The following is a 16,821-nucleotide window of genomic DNA, read 5'->3' as shown; positions in this document are numbered from 1 at the left end:
TGAATGGCAGAAGTAGGTTCAATGTAATCTCTATGGTCTTTGTATGAGCCTTAGAATCCCTTGGTTCCTCAAAGGGGAACTTCTTTTCGTTCAGAGGACATCCCATGAGGTTTTTCTCATTGGGAATCACATCCTTCTCACTCTCTCCAGGTTCGGCCATTTTGGTCATGGTTATCGCCTTGCACTCTCTCTTTGGATTTTCTTCTGTATTGCTTGGGAGAGTGCTAGGAGGAGTTTCAGTAAGCTTTTTACTCAGCTGACCCACTTGTGCCTCCAAATTTCTAATGGAGGATCTTGTTTCATTCATGAAACATAGTGTGGTCTTAGATAGATCAGAGACTATGGTTGCTAAGCCAGAACGACTCTGCTCAGGGTTCTCTATCTGTTGCTGAAAAGATGATGGAAATGGCTTGCTATTGCTAAACCTATTTCTTCCACCATTATTGTTGTTGAAGCCTTGTTGAGGCTTCTATTGGTCATTCCATGAGGGATTTGGATGATTTCTCCATGGAGGATTGTAGGTGTTTCCATAGGGTTCTCCTATGTAATTCACCTCTTCCATTGTAGGGTTCTTAGGATCATAAGCTTATTCTTCAGAAGATGCTTCTTTATTACTGCTGGATGCAGCCTGCAATCTCGTCAGATTCTGAGAAATCATATTGACTTGCTGAGTCAATAATTTGCTCTGAGCCAATATGGCATTCAGAGTATCAATCTCAATAACTCCTTTCTTCTGAGTTCTCCCATTATTCACAGGATTTCTTTCAGAAGTGTACATGAACTGGTTATTTGCAACTATTTCAATGAGTTCCTGGGCTTCTGTAGGCATTTTCTTCAGATGAATAGATCCACCTGCAGAATGGTCTAATGACATCTTGGATAACTCAGACAGACCATCATAAAAGATACCTATGATGCTCCATTCTGAAAGCATGTCAAAAGGACACCTTCTGATCAATTGCTTGTATCTTTCCCAAGCTTCATAGAGGGATTCACCTTCCTTCTGTTTGAAGGTTTGAACTTCCACTCTAAACTTACTCATCTTTTGAGGTGGAAAGAATTTAGCTAAGAAGGCATTGACCAGCTTTTTCCAAGAGTTCAGGCTGTCTCTAGCTTGTGAGTTCAACCATATACTAGCTTTGTCTCTTACAGAAAAAGGGAAAAGCATAAGTCTGTAGACCTTGGGATCAACTCCATTGGTCTTAGCAGTGTCACAGATTTGCAAAAAATTCAGCTAAGAACTGATGAGGATCTTCAAATAGAAGTCCATAAAACTTGCAATTCTGTTGCATCAGAGAAACTAATTGAGGCTTAAGCTCAAAGTTGTTAGCTCCAATGGCAAGAATAGAGATGCTTCTCCTATAGAAGTCGGGAGTTGGTGCAGTAAAGTCACCAAGCACCTTCCTTGCATTGTTGCTATTGGGTTCGGCCATGGCTGTTTTGTCTGCTTCCTTTTCAAAAATTTCTGTCAGGTTCTCTTCAGAGTGTTGTGCTTTAGCTGCTCTTAGCTTCCTCTTCAAGATCCTTTCAGGTTCAGGACCAGCTTCAACAAGAATGCCCTTGTCCTTGTTCCTGCTCATATGAAAGAGAAGAGAACAAGAAAGTATGGAATCCTCTATGTCACAGTATAGAGATTCCTTGAGGTGTCAGAGGAAAATAGGAATAGAGGGATGAGGTAAACAGAGAAGATTTTGAACATATAAAGAAGGAAAGAGTCTGAATTGCTAATAGAGGAGAAGTGTTAGTCCTTAAATAGAAGGAGGTGAGAAGGGGGGAGAAAATTTTTGAAAACAAATTTTTTTAAATAAAACTAAAAAAAATAAAAAAATAAAATTTTAAAATAATTAAAAAGAATTTTGAAAAAGTGGTTGATGGTTTTCGAAAATTGAAAGTGAGAAAGTGGTTAGGTGGTTTTGAAAAAGATAAGAAATAGTAATTAGTTGAAAAAGATTCGAAAATAATTTTGAAGAGATAAGAAGTTAGAAAAAAAAAAGATTTTGAAATCAAAATTTGAAAAGATATAATTGAAAAAGATTTCACTACAACAAATAAGGGTTTTCGTAACGGTCAAAAACCGTTGCCATAGATCAAAAAACCGTTCCTAAAACTTTAGGCAACGCTTTGGCAACGATTTTTCACCTGTGGTATATGCGGCCGTTGCCAATGCTCAAAAGCAACGGTTTTTTATCTATGGCAATGGCAACTAAAAAACCGTTGCCATAATTACTAGCATAGACAACGGTTTTGACAACAATTTTTAAAGAACGGTTTAGAACTGTTACTGAATAGGCAACGGTTTAAAACCGTTGTCTTTTATGATGTAACGGTTTAAAACCGTTGTCTTTTATGATGTAACGGTTTAAAACCATAACTGAATAGGCAACGGTTTTAAGCTGTTGTAGTTTTGTTATTCACAAAGACAACGGTTTAAAAGCGTTGCCTTTGGTGTTTCTTTTTGCAACAGTTTTAATTGCATGCCATTTTGTAGTTGTCTTTGACAACGGTTTTAATACTATTGTCTTTTGTGACTTTTCACAACGGTTTTTTGTAATTATATAATTCTTTATTTATAATAGTCTTCTCATGTTGCATTGAAATTAGTTCCAACTATTTTAATTTAGTGTTGATAAATAAGTTTAACTATTTGAATCAAATCACTAAAAAAACTAATTGAACATTTACCATTAAATTTGATTTACAGACAAATTTTTGTGTCACTGAAGTTTGATTAAAGAAAAATATACATAATAAAGAAAAGTAATACTCATTGCTTTGCATCATTTTACAACTTAAAATGCACCAAACTAAATTCAAATCCAAATTAGAATCAATTAATTCATTGTTTGCACACTCAAAAAACTTAAAAGTTTAAAATCTATACACGTTGACACTAGCTAAGCCATTACCGACTAAGAACCTGCTGCAGCAAGTAGCATTCTCAATCAACATGTAACTGCGAAAGTAATTAAAAGAACGTTAATTAGCATCAAACAAAATGCAAACTACAAGAAGCAAAGAAGAGAAACATGCAACACAAAGCATACCACAACTTTGATCTTCAACAACATCGTTTGCTCTCTCTTTATCTATTGAGGAACTCCTAAGGACTTGGCTCTTAGAAGAGTTGCAGAATTTGTTTCCAAGTCTGCTGCCACCGAGAATGTCCTCAGCCAAGTCATCAAACAAATTTTGTGCCTAAATATTTACCATGATTTAAATACTCATTTTGTGAAACACTAAGACATCCATTGAGATAATCAACCAACTAGAAATTAAACCAACTAGCAATTAAGAAACAAAATAAACCAACTAGCAATTAAGAAACAACCATTAACATTAATATTATGCTCAATAAAACAACTTAGCTTAATTTCAAACTAAATTGAATTAAAACAAAACTTCTAGCTTAACTTTTTACACTAAGAGAACATGTTCAACTAAATGACTCTTTTAATTTCAAACTAAATTGAATTAAAACAAAAGTTCTATGCTTAACTTTTTACACAAAGAGAACATATTCAGCTAAATGACTCTTTGATTTATAATAGAAAATAAGCTTAATCCAAAGACATACCATAACCGAACCTCAGCAGACTAAGTGGGGGACATCGTAGCAGACGCAAGCGGAGAGGAGAGCACGGAACAGCAATGGATTACAGAGCAGTAACCGATGACGACACAGAACTATTTTCTCCTAACATTGCTTAGAACAAAATCTCATTAAAGAGAAAAAAATCAATCAACAAAGTAACTAATAACAAAACAAGGTCTACCTGTTTTAATTTGTTCTCAATTGCAAATGACAGGATTTAATATACCTAACCTAACCAACCCTGTTTTCATGAATTGAAAGCGATGTTGGAGACTTGGGAGTACATAATGGTTTTAATATCACATCAAGATGATTAGGTACATTGGAATTCTACAGCCACTGTAGTTCATACCAAAGACATAGGCAAACTAAAGCAAACCATCGCATAGACCAAGTTGCAAATCACAAAAAATATAACGTAGCCCATAATTCTTTAAGTCAAGTCTGATACCTTGCATCATAATAAATAAAAGTTTAATCCATGAACTATCTTCAAAGAAATAAAAAATAAAAAAGGCATGGTAAATTTGGCAAAGATGTCATCAATATAGAAGTCATAGTATTATACATAACCAAGCCTTAAAATTATCATACTTCACATCGGAAGAACAAAGTAAGAAGTCTAGTTTCTTTGGATTACCTTCAGCTCCTTCTCAGAAGCAATGTCATGAGCCAATAATAGCTTCCTCACTCTCTCAATTGGATCACGCTCCTATAATTATATTAACCAAGAGAAAAATTTGAGAAAGAACTCCATGATATTAAAATAACAGAACATTATATGCTTTGTTCAGTAGTGTGACAAACTTGTCTCTCATTGGAAATCTCGTCACATGTACGGTATGTGCTGCCAGGATCAGACATAGAGTGCCCGTGGTATCTATAGGTGTCCATTTCAATAATCTTTACAAAATAATCAAGAATACAAGAAAGCAATAAGAGTAAAGCAAATACCAAACTTTGATAATTTAATCAAAACTATACAAATGCTAGAAAGTATTAAAGTTAATGCAATCCTATATGCAGCACTTGGGTTGAGAAAGCCCAATCTTACCTTATATACACAAGTAAGCTTTAATTCAGAGATCTATACGTACATCCATATCTGATGGCTACAAAATTTTCATGGTTAATTCGATACCACTTATAAGTTCTTTCAGAGATCTAGTTAGCAAATCAAAATCATAACAGTATTATAACAAATTAATATTAAAATCAAACAAAAATCAAAGTAGCATTGCCAGAGAACCAGTTACATACTAAATCAATATTAAAATCAAAATAAAATCACAACAGCATTTCCAAATTACAAGTTACCAAATCAACATCAGAACAACATTATACCAAATCAACATTAAAATCAATATTAGGCGACAGTAAAGTAACTCGCAGCAACAGCTTCAGTTAACATAAACACTTTAACAATAACCCTCACAACAACAACGGGATAACTTAGGCGAGCAAAGAGAAATCAGAAACAGGGTAAAGCTCACCAGTACAGTGGGGAGTTACAGCTGAAACAGAGTGGCGATCCAAATACCAATGGCGGCGCACAGCTCAACAGCGACGGCGAACCCAACCCCGCCAGCGACGGCTTGGCAGCAACAGAGGCAACTTCCTCCTCCCTCATCGTGTTTCTCTCTCCGCGCGAATCCTTTCTTTCTCTTCGAGCTCTTTAGTGGCAGCAGTGATGGGAGGTGCAACGGCGACGACGAGCTCGACGGTCAGGACCTTCAGCGGCGGTGATGGACTCCTCAACGATGGTGGCTACTCCTCTCTCGCACACACTCTTCTCCGTCTCCACACCCTCCGGTTCGCGTGACAATGGCGGCGGCTCCATGGAACGGCGGTGGCAAGCGGGTAGGGTGCAGTGACGGCGCGCTCGTCTCCCTTTCCTTCCCTTCTTCTTCCCTGATTCCCCTTTCTTCTCTCTTTTCCCTTTCTTTCTTTTCCCCTTTTCCTTCTGTTTCCTTTTCTGTATGTGTGTATAGGGATTTAAGATAACAAAGTTATGAATTTTCTGAAATTGGGGCTTTATTTGATAATTTTAGAATTAGAGTAAAATATATACTAGTAATATAAGAATTTTAGAAAATATTTGAAATAAAATAATAATATAGAATTTAAATTTAATATTGTAAAGATTACTTTAAAATGCATAAAACTTTATTCATTAATTTATCAATGAGCTAAAATAATTATTTATAATTTAAATTATAAATAAATATATTAATCACATTTTATGAAATACAATTTTAAACTCAAAAATATTAATTATTTAAATTAAATGATATAACTTTTTATCATTTTCTGTTACCAGAACTTTAATTTCAAATTATATTAAATAACCAATTATAAAAATTACACAAGAATATTATTAAATAAACTCCAAATATTAATAAAACTAATTTAATTACTCTTAATAGATTAGTTTATAAAATAAAGAATACAAATTAATAATAAGTCATCAATTTTTCAAAATAAAAGTTACTTAAATTAAATTGTACAATTCTTTCTTATTTTTCAATTACTAAAATTATACAAAATATTTCATTATAATAAAATTACTTAAGAATATTAATTTATTCAAAATGAATTTATCTCTGAATCTCTTTAATTATTTTCTAATAGAATAATTTTTTAAATTATAAAGTTTAAACTTAATAAGATAAAATCATAATTTATTCATATTTTAGATTTTCAAAAATATATAATATTTATTATAAATTTATTTTAGTTTTATTTTTTATAAAAATAATATTTGTTATATATTTATAACAATAGTTTTTGAGTATTTTATAAATTTAGTATTTATAGAAAAAATTATTTGAATTTGTATGATTATTTATAATTATTTTTATATGTATCTTTTAATTTGATAATTATTTAAATAATATTAGAAAATTGTTGTTTGATAAACAATTGTTGTAATGGTTATAAAGCTGTTCTTTAAAATAGTCAAAGAGAATGGTTTTATTTTGTTGCTATAACGTAATGAAAAATTGAACTTCAACAGCAACACTGTAAAAACCGTTGTCTAAGACCATCTAATAGAACGGTTTAAAGTGTAGCATTTTAGCAACGGTTTTTATGCGTTCTTTTTGTACAATTATTTAAACAACAATAAAAAATCGTTGCTTAAAAATAAATCATGGTAACGGTTATAAAACCGTTCTTTAAAATAGTCAAAGAGAACGGTTTTAATTTGTTGCTATAAAATAATGAAAATTTGAATTTAATAGTAACACTACAAAAAACCGTTGTCTAAAACTATCTAAGAAAATAGTTTTAAGGCGTTGCAAAATTTGGTGTTGCTAAAGGCCATATTGTTGTAGTGGATTGAAAAAAAAAAGATATGATTGAAAAGATATGATTTTAAAAAAAAATGTATGATTGAAAAGATATGGTTGAAAAAGATTTGATTTTTAAAAATTGATGACTTGATTAACAAGAAATTAAAAGATATGATTCTAAAATTTAAAGTTGATCATTTCTTAATAAGAAAGAAACAAACTTGCAATTTTTTTGAATCAAAACATTAATTGTTAGCAAGGATTTTTGAAAATATGAGATAAGATTAAGAACAAAATTTTTCAAAAAATTAGTTTGAAATTTTTCAAAAACATTAAAAGAATAAAAAAAATGAAAGTTTAAAATATGTTTGATGCAAAAAGTTATGAATTAAAACATGAAAAATTGAAAAAAAAATTGAATTGGAAACAAAATTCTCTCCCTTGTGTCATCCTGGCGTTAAACGCCCAGGATGCTATCCATTTTGGCGTTTAACGCATAGAATGCTACCTCTTTGGGCGTTTAATGGCCAGCCAGGCCAAAAATCCTTCTTTACTGGGCGTTTTTCTAAACGCCCAGAATGCTGCCTGTTTTGGCGTTAAACGCCCAGAACGCTACCTGGTGCACGAAATTTTAATCCCAATATCAAAATCAAGATTTCTTATGATTTCGTACCACTAACCAGCAAGTGCACTGGGTCGTCCAAGTAATACCTTACGCGAGTAAGGGTCGATCCCACGGAGATTGTTGGTTTGAAGCAAGCTATGTTTATTTTATTATTCTTAGTCAGGATATCAATTATAATTATCAGTTTGATTTATTTGAAAGATAAAAGAGCGTGAAATAAATAATTGTTACTTTAATAATGGAGAATATGTTGGAGTTTTGGAGATGCTTTGTCTGCTTTATTTAAGCTTTTCTCTTGTAATCCTCTTCCCACACGCAAGGCTCCTTCCATGGTAAGCTATATGTAGGGTGTCACCGTTGTCAATGGCTACTTCCCATCCTCTCAGTGAAAATGGTCCAAATGCTCTGTCACAGCACGGCTAATCATCTGTCGGTTCTCATCAGGTTGGAATAGAATCCCGTGATTCTTTTGTGTCTGTCACTAATGCCCAGCCTTTAGGAGTTTGAAGCTCGTCACAGTCATTCAATCCCGGAATCCTACTCGGAATACCACAGACAAGGTTTAGACTTTCTGGATTCTCATGAATGCCGCCATCAATTCCAGCTTATACCACGAAGATTCTGATTAATGAATCTAATAGATACTCATTCAATTTGATATAGAACGGAGGTGGTTATCAGACACATATTCATGGATTGAGAAAGGTGATGAGTGTCACGGATCATCACCTTCTTCATAGTTAAGCGCGAATGAACATCTTAGATAAGAACAAGCGTGTTTGATTGGAAAACAGAAGTAATTGCATTAACTCATCGAGATGCTGCAGAGCTCCTCACCCCCAATAATGGAGTTTAGAGACTCATGCCGTCAAAGAGTAGAAAATTCAGATCTAAAATGTCATGAGATGCAAAATAAGTCTCTAAAAGTTGTTTAAATACTAAACTAGTAACCTAGGTTTACAGAGAATGAGTAAACTAAGATAATTGGTGCAGAGATCCACTTATGGGGCCCACTTGGTGTGTGCTGGGGCTGAGACTTAAGCCTCTCACGTGCCTGGGCTGTTTCTGGAGTTGAACGCCAGGTTGTAACGTGTTTTTGGCATTGAACTCCAACTTGTAACCTGTTTCTGGCGCTGGACGCCAGACTGCAACATGGAACTGGCGTTGAACGCCAGTTTACGTCGTCTATCTTCCCGCAAAGTATGGACTATTACATATTGCTGGAAAGCCCTGGATGTCTACTTTCTAACCCAATTAAGATCGCGCCAATTGGTCTCTTGTAGCTCCAAAAATTCAATTCTGAGTGCAGAGAGGTCAGAATCCAACAGCATCAGCAGTCCTTTTTCAGCCTAAATCAGATTTTTGCTCAGCTCCCTCAATTTCAGCCAGAAAATCCCTGAAATCATAGAAAAACACACAAACTCATAGTAAAGTCCAGAAACATGATTTTTGCTTAGAAACTAATAAAATTCTATTAAAAACTAATAAAAACATGCTAAAATCTATATGAAATTACCCCCAAAAAGCGTATAAAATATCCGCTCATCACAACACCAAACTTAAACTGTTGCTTGTCCTCAAGCAACTAGATAAATAAAAGAGGATAAAAAGAAATCAAGAAGCAATAATATCTAAGAGTTTTAAGTGAAGCTCATATTCTAATTAGATGAGCGGGGCTAGTAGCTTTTTGCTTCCAAACAGTTTTGGCATCTCACTTTATCCTTTGAAATTCAGAATGATTGGCATCCATAGGAACTCAGAATTCAGATAGTATTATTGATTCTCCTAGTTTAGTATGTTGATTCTTGAACACAGCTACTTTATGAGTCTTGGCTGTGGCCCTAAGCACTTTGTTTTCCAGTATTACCACCGGATACATAAATGCCACAGACACATAACTGGGCGAACCTTTTCAGATTGTGACTTAGCTTTGCTCAAGTCCCCAATTAGAGGTGTCAAGAGTTCTTTAGCATACTCTTTTGCTTTGGATCATGACTTTAACCACTCAGTCTCAAGCTTTTCACTTGGACCTGCATGCCACAAGCACATGGTTAGGGACAGCTTGATTTAGCTGCTTAGGCCTGGATTTATTTCCTTGGGCTCTCCTATCCATTGATGCTCAAAGCCTTGGATCCTTTTCACCCTTGCCTTTTGGTTTAAAGGGCTATTGACTTTTTCTACCTTTTTTGCTTGCTTTTTTTTCGCAAATTACTGACTTTTCATTTTTTTTGCAAGCTTGTTTTTCACTGCTTTTTCTTGCTTCAAGAATCAATTTCATGATTTTTCAGATCATCAATAACATTTCTCTTGTTCATCATTCTTTCAGGAGCCAACAATTTTAACATTCATAAAATAATATCAAAAATATGCACTGTTCAGGCATTCATTCAGAAGACAAAAAGTATTGCCACCACATATAAATAATTAGAATTTTCCTTATTAAGAACTCGAAAAAAATATTGCCTCTTTATTCTAAAAATCTACTATTTTATTCATGTTTGATGATGATGAGAAAAATAAATTATAGCTTAATTGGAGATAAAATCAAAATAGAGATACTAATTACTACTACTAATATATAACTTCTAAGATAAATTCATAATAAGAACAGTTATCACAAAGTTAAGGCAAAGATTAGGACTCAACAACCTTTATTTTGGGAAGTGGGTGTTCCTCTAGTCTGTGGGATGCTTGATCCTTCAAGAGATAATTTCTGACGCTTCAGTTCCTTCAAGTCACATCCTTGCTCTTCCTGTTCCCTTAGGTGCCATGATCTTGATGAGTTTTAGCTCAGTGATCATGGCAAATCACACCAAACTTAGAGGTTTGCTTGTCCTCAAGCAAAAGAAAGGATAGAAGAGGAATAGAGGGAGAGGCAATTTCGAAATTCAAAAGATATGATGAGTTGAAAAAGATTTGAAAAAGAGTTGGATTGGAAAAAGATTTGTGTTTATGGATTAAGATACATTTGATAATTTTGAAAAAGGGATTTTAGAAATTAGGATAAATTTTTTTTATGAAATTGAAGTATGACATTTTGAACATGTTTATGCAAGAAATCATGAATTGAAACATAAAAAATTAGAAAATTTGTGAAGAAAAATGAATTTTACCTCCATCTCACCATCTTGGCGTTAAACGCCCAAACGCTGCATGTTTTGGGCGTTTAACGCCCAATTGCTGCTTCTCCTGGGCGTTCAACACCCATCTGTTGCTTCTTTCTGGCGTTGAATGCTAGGAAGTCCTTTGTCACTGGGCGTTTTTCTGAACGCCCAAGACGCTGTAATTCTGGCGTTAAACGCCCAGAAGGAGCTTCTTTCTGGCGTTCAACGCCCAGAAGATGCTTCTTTCTGGCGTTTAACGCCCAGATGGATATCCTTACTGGCGTTGAACGCCTAGTGGATGCTTCTTTTGGGCGTTCAACGCCCAAAATATTTCTTACTGGCTTTTTCACGCCAGTGAGCTTCCAAATTCCCCTGTAACTCTGTGAACTCAAGCAATTGCTATTCTACCTTGAAGATAACTGAGATATACCTATAAAAATTTATTAATTTAATAAATAAACTTCGTAACTGACTGGGTTGCCTCCCAGTAAGCGCTTCTTTATTGTCTTTAGCTGGACTATTACTAAGCTTTAATCAAGCCTCAGTTTTGAGCATTCTAGCTCAAAATTGCTTTCAGGATAATGTTTAACTCTCTGTCCATTAACAATGAACTTTTTGTTAGAATCATTATCCTGAAGCTCTACGTATCCATATGGTGATACACTTGTAATCATATATGGTCCTCTCCACCGGGATTTCAATTTTTTGGGGAATAATCTGAGCCTAGAATTAAATAGCAGAACTTTCTGCCCTGGCTCAAAGACTCTGGATGACAATTTCTTATCATGCCATATTTTTGCTTTCTCTTTGTAAATTTTTGCATTCTCGAAAGCATTGGGTCTAAATTCCTCTAGCTCATTTAATTGGAGCAATCGTTTTTCTCCAGCTAACTTGGCATCAAGGTTTAGGAATCTGGTTGCCCAGTAGGTCTTATGTTCCAGTTCCATTGGCAAGTGACATGTCTTTCCATACACAAGCTGGTATGGAGAGGTCCCTATAGGGGTCTTGAATGCTGTTCTGTATGCCCACAGAGCATCATCCAAGCTTCTTGCCCAATCCCTTCTACGGTTAATCACAGTCCGTTCCAGGATTCTTTTAAGTTCTCTATTAGAGACTTCAGCTTGCCCATTTGTCTGTGGATGATATGGAGTGGTGATGCCAAGGCATCTTAGGCTAGTTTCACTAGCATTTTTCTGTTAGTTTTAGTTGTTTTATGCATTTTCTTGAGCTTAAAGTAACCAAGAATGGTTAAATCAATAACAAAGCAATAAACCATCCAAACAGTATGATTTTGATGCAAATTTCATGAATTTTTAGATATATTACTTGAATGCTATGAATGAAAGATTTCTCATGAAATTTTGCAAGACTTTGATGCAGTTGTTTGGATGATTTCAGGGAAGAAGAGGCTAGGCAAGGAAGCAACAAAATCAATAAAGGAAGCTTGAATATCAAAAGTGGCGTTTAACCTCCAGTTTAACCTTAAATTGGAAGTTAAACGCCAGAATTGAAAGCACCAGGGAGCCATTTCCACGTTTAAGCTCCAGTTTAACCTTAAACTGGAGCTTAAACGTGTTCGACATTCTCCTCCAGGGTTGCGTTTTGCAATTCCACGTTTAAGCTCCAGTTTAAGCTTAAACTGGAGCTTAAACGTGTTCGACCCAATTTTCCTCCAGGGGTTGCTTTCCTCATTTCCACGTTTAAGCTCCAGTTTAAGCTTAAACTGGAGCTTAAACGTGTTCGACATTTCACACTCCAGGATTGCTTTCTTCCATTCCCACGTTTAAGCTTCAGTTTAACCTTAAACTGAAGCTTAAACGTGTTTGACAATTTTACCTCCTGGAAGTGTCCAACGTTTAAGTTGCAGTTTAAGCTTAAACTGCAACTTAAATGCCACTAATTGAAAAGGTTTCTGGGCCAAGAATATTGCAGTTTAAGTTAGCATTTGAGCACAAATATTAACTTAAATATACTCTGGTATGAAACCCAATTGAATATCATGGTTTATGGGATTGGGCCTAAAGAATTGAGGAGTCTGGAATTTCAATTTGTTGAGTCATGTGTCATTACTTGATTAGCACTAAGTTGGCTCAATGAATGTTGCAGAATTGGATCAGCAGCCTCATCAGGATTATGGATCATAAACCCAAAGCAAAAGGAAATCAGGGAAAGGCCTCAAAACCCAAGAAACACAGCAGAAGCTCAATTTAGAAAGTGTATAAATAGGATAGAATTTAAGTTAGGGAGATTTTTTTACACACGGGGAACTTTTGGATCAATTTTCTAGTTTTCGTCTTTTGGAATTGAATTCAGAGCTATGACTCACTAAACCCCTTTCATTGGGTTAGGGAGCTCTATTGTAATTCAATGAATCAATAATAGTTTTTATCTTCTCCTTCAATCTTTTCTCTTGAATTTTGTTAGAAAGCTTCTCGATCTAATTCCAATGGTTAGTTGTCTTGGGAAAGAAACTATCCATAATTGGAATCCTTCGGAACCTTGGGAAAGGAATGGAGGATTCATGCTAGAGAAGCTTTCTCACAGTGAATTGGATTGGGGTTTGGATGGATATTGTGACATGTAATCCTACCAAATTGTGGTTCATGAAACTGTGTGGTATAATCAGAGATCGAGCATTATCTCTTCTTATGAACATTTAAACCAAGGGATTGGGAATTTGTTTGTTTTTAGAGAGAATTGGTGAACCAAGGGATTAGGATCCAATCATATAAGATTGCCAAGCAAAATTCAATGAATGCATTGGTTGAGGAAGGGATAAAAATGTTTTGATTCGGAGATCTCAATATCTCCTGAAACCCAATGAATTCCCCATTTCTGATCTACCACTTTCTCTTTACATTCTGCAATTAAATTCATGCAATCACCCAGATCCCCTTTTAATTCCAGCAATTTAGCTTCTCGCTCTTTAATTCATGCAATTTAAGATTCTGTACTTTTAATTTCTTGCCATTTACGTTTCCCACCAATTTTACATTCCGCAATTCTCATCTAAATCTTGATCCCGCTCAACTAGAACACACTTCTAATCCGAATTGCTCACTCAACCAATCCTTGTGGGATTCGACCTCACTCTATTGTGAGTTTTTACTTGACGATAACCGGTGCACTTGCCGGAAGGAATTTTTGCCGATCGTGCAATTTCCTAAAATCGTAGCTATCAAGTTTATAGCAACATCAAGTGGCCACCTTGTGGCTAACTCCGTATCGAACCAAAGCAGAGTAAAGCTGTTTATTGCAGAAATGAGTGCCCCCATCACATATTAATACTCTAGGGGTACCAAATCTACTGAAGATGTGTTTCTGGAGGAATTTCAGCACTGTCTTAGTATCATTAGTGGGTGTTGCTATAGCTTCTACCCATTTGGATACATAATCCACTGCTACCAAAATATAAGTGTTTGAGTTAGATGGTGGGAATAGCCCCATGAAGTCAATACCCCATACATCAAACAACTCGATCTCCAAGATCCCTTGTTGAGGCATGGCGTAACTGTGAGGCAGATTGCCAGATCTTTGGCAACTGTCACAATTGAGTACAAACACTCGGGAGTCTTTATAGAGAGTAGGCCAGTAGAAGCCACTTTGGAGGACTCTTGTGGCTGTTCGCTCACTTTCGAAATGTCCTCCATACTGTGATCCATGGCAGTGCCAGAGGATCTTCTGTGCTTCTTCTTTAGGTACACATCTACGGATTACTCCGTCTGCACATCTCTTGAAGAGATATGGTTCATCCCAAAGATAGTACTTTGCATCTGTGATCAATTTCTTTGATTGCTGCCTACTGTACTCTTTGGGTATGAACCTCACTGCCTTGTAGTTTGCAATGTCTACAAACCATGGCACTTCCTGGATGGCAAAGAGTTGCTCATCCGGAAAGGTTTCAGAGATCTCAATAAGAGGGAGGGATGCCCCTTCTACTGGTTCTATTCAGGACAGGTGATCTGCTACTTGGTTCTCTGTCCCTTTTCTGTCTCTTATTTCTATATCAAACTCTTATAGAAGCAACACCCATCTGATGAGTCTGGGTTTTGAATCTTGCTTTGTGAGTAGATATTTAAGAGCTGCATGATCAGTGTACACAATCACTTTTGATCCTACTAAATAGGATCTAAACTTGTCAATGGCGTAAACCACTGCAAGCAACTCTTTTTCTGTGGTTGTGGTATTCTTCTGTGCGTCATTTAAAGCACGACTGGCATAGTAAATGACGTGCAGAAGCTTGTCATGCCTTTGTCCCAACACTGCACCAATGGCATGGTCACTGGCATCACACATTAATTCAAATGGTAATGTCCAGTCTGGTGTAGAGATGACTGGTGCTGTGACCAGCTTAGCTTTCAGAGTCTCAAACACCTGCAGACACTCCTGATCAAAGATAAATGGCGTGTTAGCAGCTAGCAGATTACTTAGAGGTTTGGCGATTTTTGAAAAATCCTTTATAAACCTCCTATAGAATCCTGCATGCCCCAGAAAGCTTCTGATTGCCTTAACATTGGTTGGTGGTGGTAATTTTTCAATTACCTCTACCTTAGCTTGATCCACTTCTATTCCCTTGTTCGAAATTTTGTGTCCAAGGACAATTCCTTCAGTCACCATAAAGTGACATTTCTCCCAGTTTAAAACCAGGTTAGTCTCTTGGCACCTCTTTAGAACAAGTGATAGATGGTCAAGACAGGAGCTGAATGAGTCTCCAAATACTGAGAAGTCATCCATGAAGATTTCCAGAAAATTTTCAACCATATCAGAGAAAATTGAGAGCAAGCACCTTTGAAAGGTTGCAGGTGCATTACATAGACCAAATGGCATCCTTCTGTATGCAAATACTCCTGATGGACATGTGAATGCCATTTTCTCTTGATCCTCAGGATCTACTGCAATTTGATTATAACCTGAATATCCATCCAGGAAGCAGTAGTATTCATGACCTGCCAGTCTTTCTAGCATCTGGTCTATGAATGGTAAAGGAAAATGATCCTTTCTGGTGGCTGTATTGAGCCTTCTATAATCAATACACATACGCCACCCTGTAACTATTCTTGTTGGAACCAGTTCATTTTTTTCATTATGAACCATTGTCATGCCACCCTTCTTAGGAACGACTTGGACAGGGCTTACACAGGGGCTATCAGAAATAGGATAAATAATCCCAGCCTCTAGTAATTTAGTGACCTCCTTCTGCACCACCTCCTTCATGGCTGGGTTCAGCCGCCTTTGTGGTTGAACTACTGGCTTAGCGTCACCCTCCAATAAAATCTTGTGCATGCATCTGGCTGGGCTAATGCACTTAAGATCACTGATGGACCACCCAAGAGCTGTCTTGTGTGTCTTTAGCACTTGAATTAGTACTTCCTCTTCCTATGACTCTAAGGTAGAGCTTATGATTACAGGAAAGGTATCACCTTCTCCCAAAAATGCATATTTCAGGGATGGTGGTAATGGTTTAAGCTTGGGTTTGGGGGGTTTCTCCTCTTCCAGAGGGATTTTCAGAGGTTCTATTATTCTCTCTGATTCCTCCAGATCAGGCTGAATATCTTTAAAGATATCCTCTAGTTCTGATTCTCAGCCATATTGACTTCTTTTACCAGAGAGTCGATAATATCAACGCTCATGCAGTCATTTTCGGTGTCTGGATGCTGCATGGCTTTGACAACATTCAACTTGAACTTATCCTCATTGACTCTCAGGGTTACTTCCCCTTTTTGAACATCAATAAGGGTTCGGCCAGTTGCTAGGAAAGGTCTTCCCAGAATGAGAGTTGCACTCTTATGCTCCTCCATTTCCAGCACCACAAAGTTAGTGGGAAAGGCAAATGGCCCAACCTTGACAATCATGTCTTCAATCACGCCTGATGGGTATTTAATGGAGCCATCAGCAAGTTGGAGACATATCCGGGTTGGTTTGACTTCGTCAGTCAAACCAAGCTTTGTGATAATAGATGCAGGTATTAGGTTGATACTTGCCCCAAGATCACATAGAGCTTGCTTGGTACAAGTACCCTCTAATGTGCATGGTATCATAAAGCTTCCGGGATCTTAAGCCTTTCAGGTAAGCTTTTCAGAATAACTGCACTGCATTCTTTAGTGAGGTAAACTTTTTCAGTTTCCCTCCAATCCTTCTAATGACTTAAGATCTCTTTCATGAACTTAGCATAAGAGGGTATTTGCTCAAGTGCCTCTGCAAACGGAA

At 36.2% G+C, this 16,821-nt stretch overlaps 1 non-coding gene across 1 annotated transcript; it reads left to right on the top strand.

The window, feature by feature from the left end:
• The first annotated feature begins 932 nt into the window (after positions 1 to 932).
• LOC130970887 (small nucleolar RNA R71) lies at positions 933 to 1,036 on the top strand. Its single transcript, XR_009082134.1, has one exon. It is a non-coding gene; the product is annotated as a small nucleolar RNA R71 (small nucleolar RNA).
• The last annotated feature ends 15,785 nt before the right edge of the window (positions 1,037 to 16,821 follow it).

The sequence above is a fragment of the Arachis stenosperma genome, chromosome 3 (genome assembly GCF_014773155.1).
Source record: "Arachis stenosperma cultivar V10309 chromosome 3, arast.V10309.gnm1.PFL2, whole genome shotgun sequence".
Classification (NCBI taxonomy): domain Eukaryota; kingdom Viridiplantae; phylum Streptophyta; class Magnoliopsida; order Fabales; family Fabaceae; genus Arachis; species Arachis stenosperma.
The sequence above is the reverse complement of the archived record's forward strand: the minus strand, read 5'-3'. Positions and strand labels throughout refer to the sequence as shown.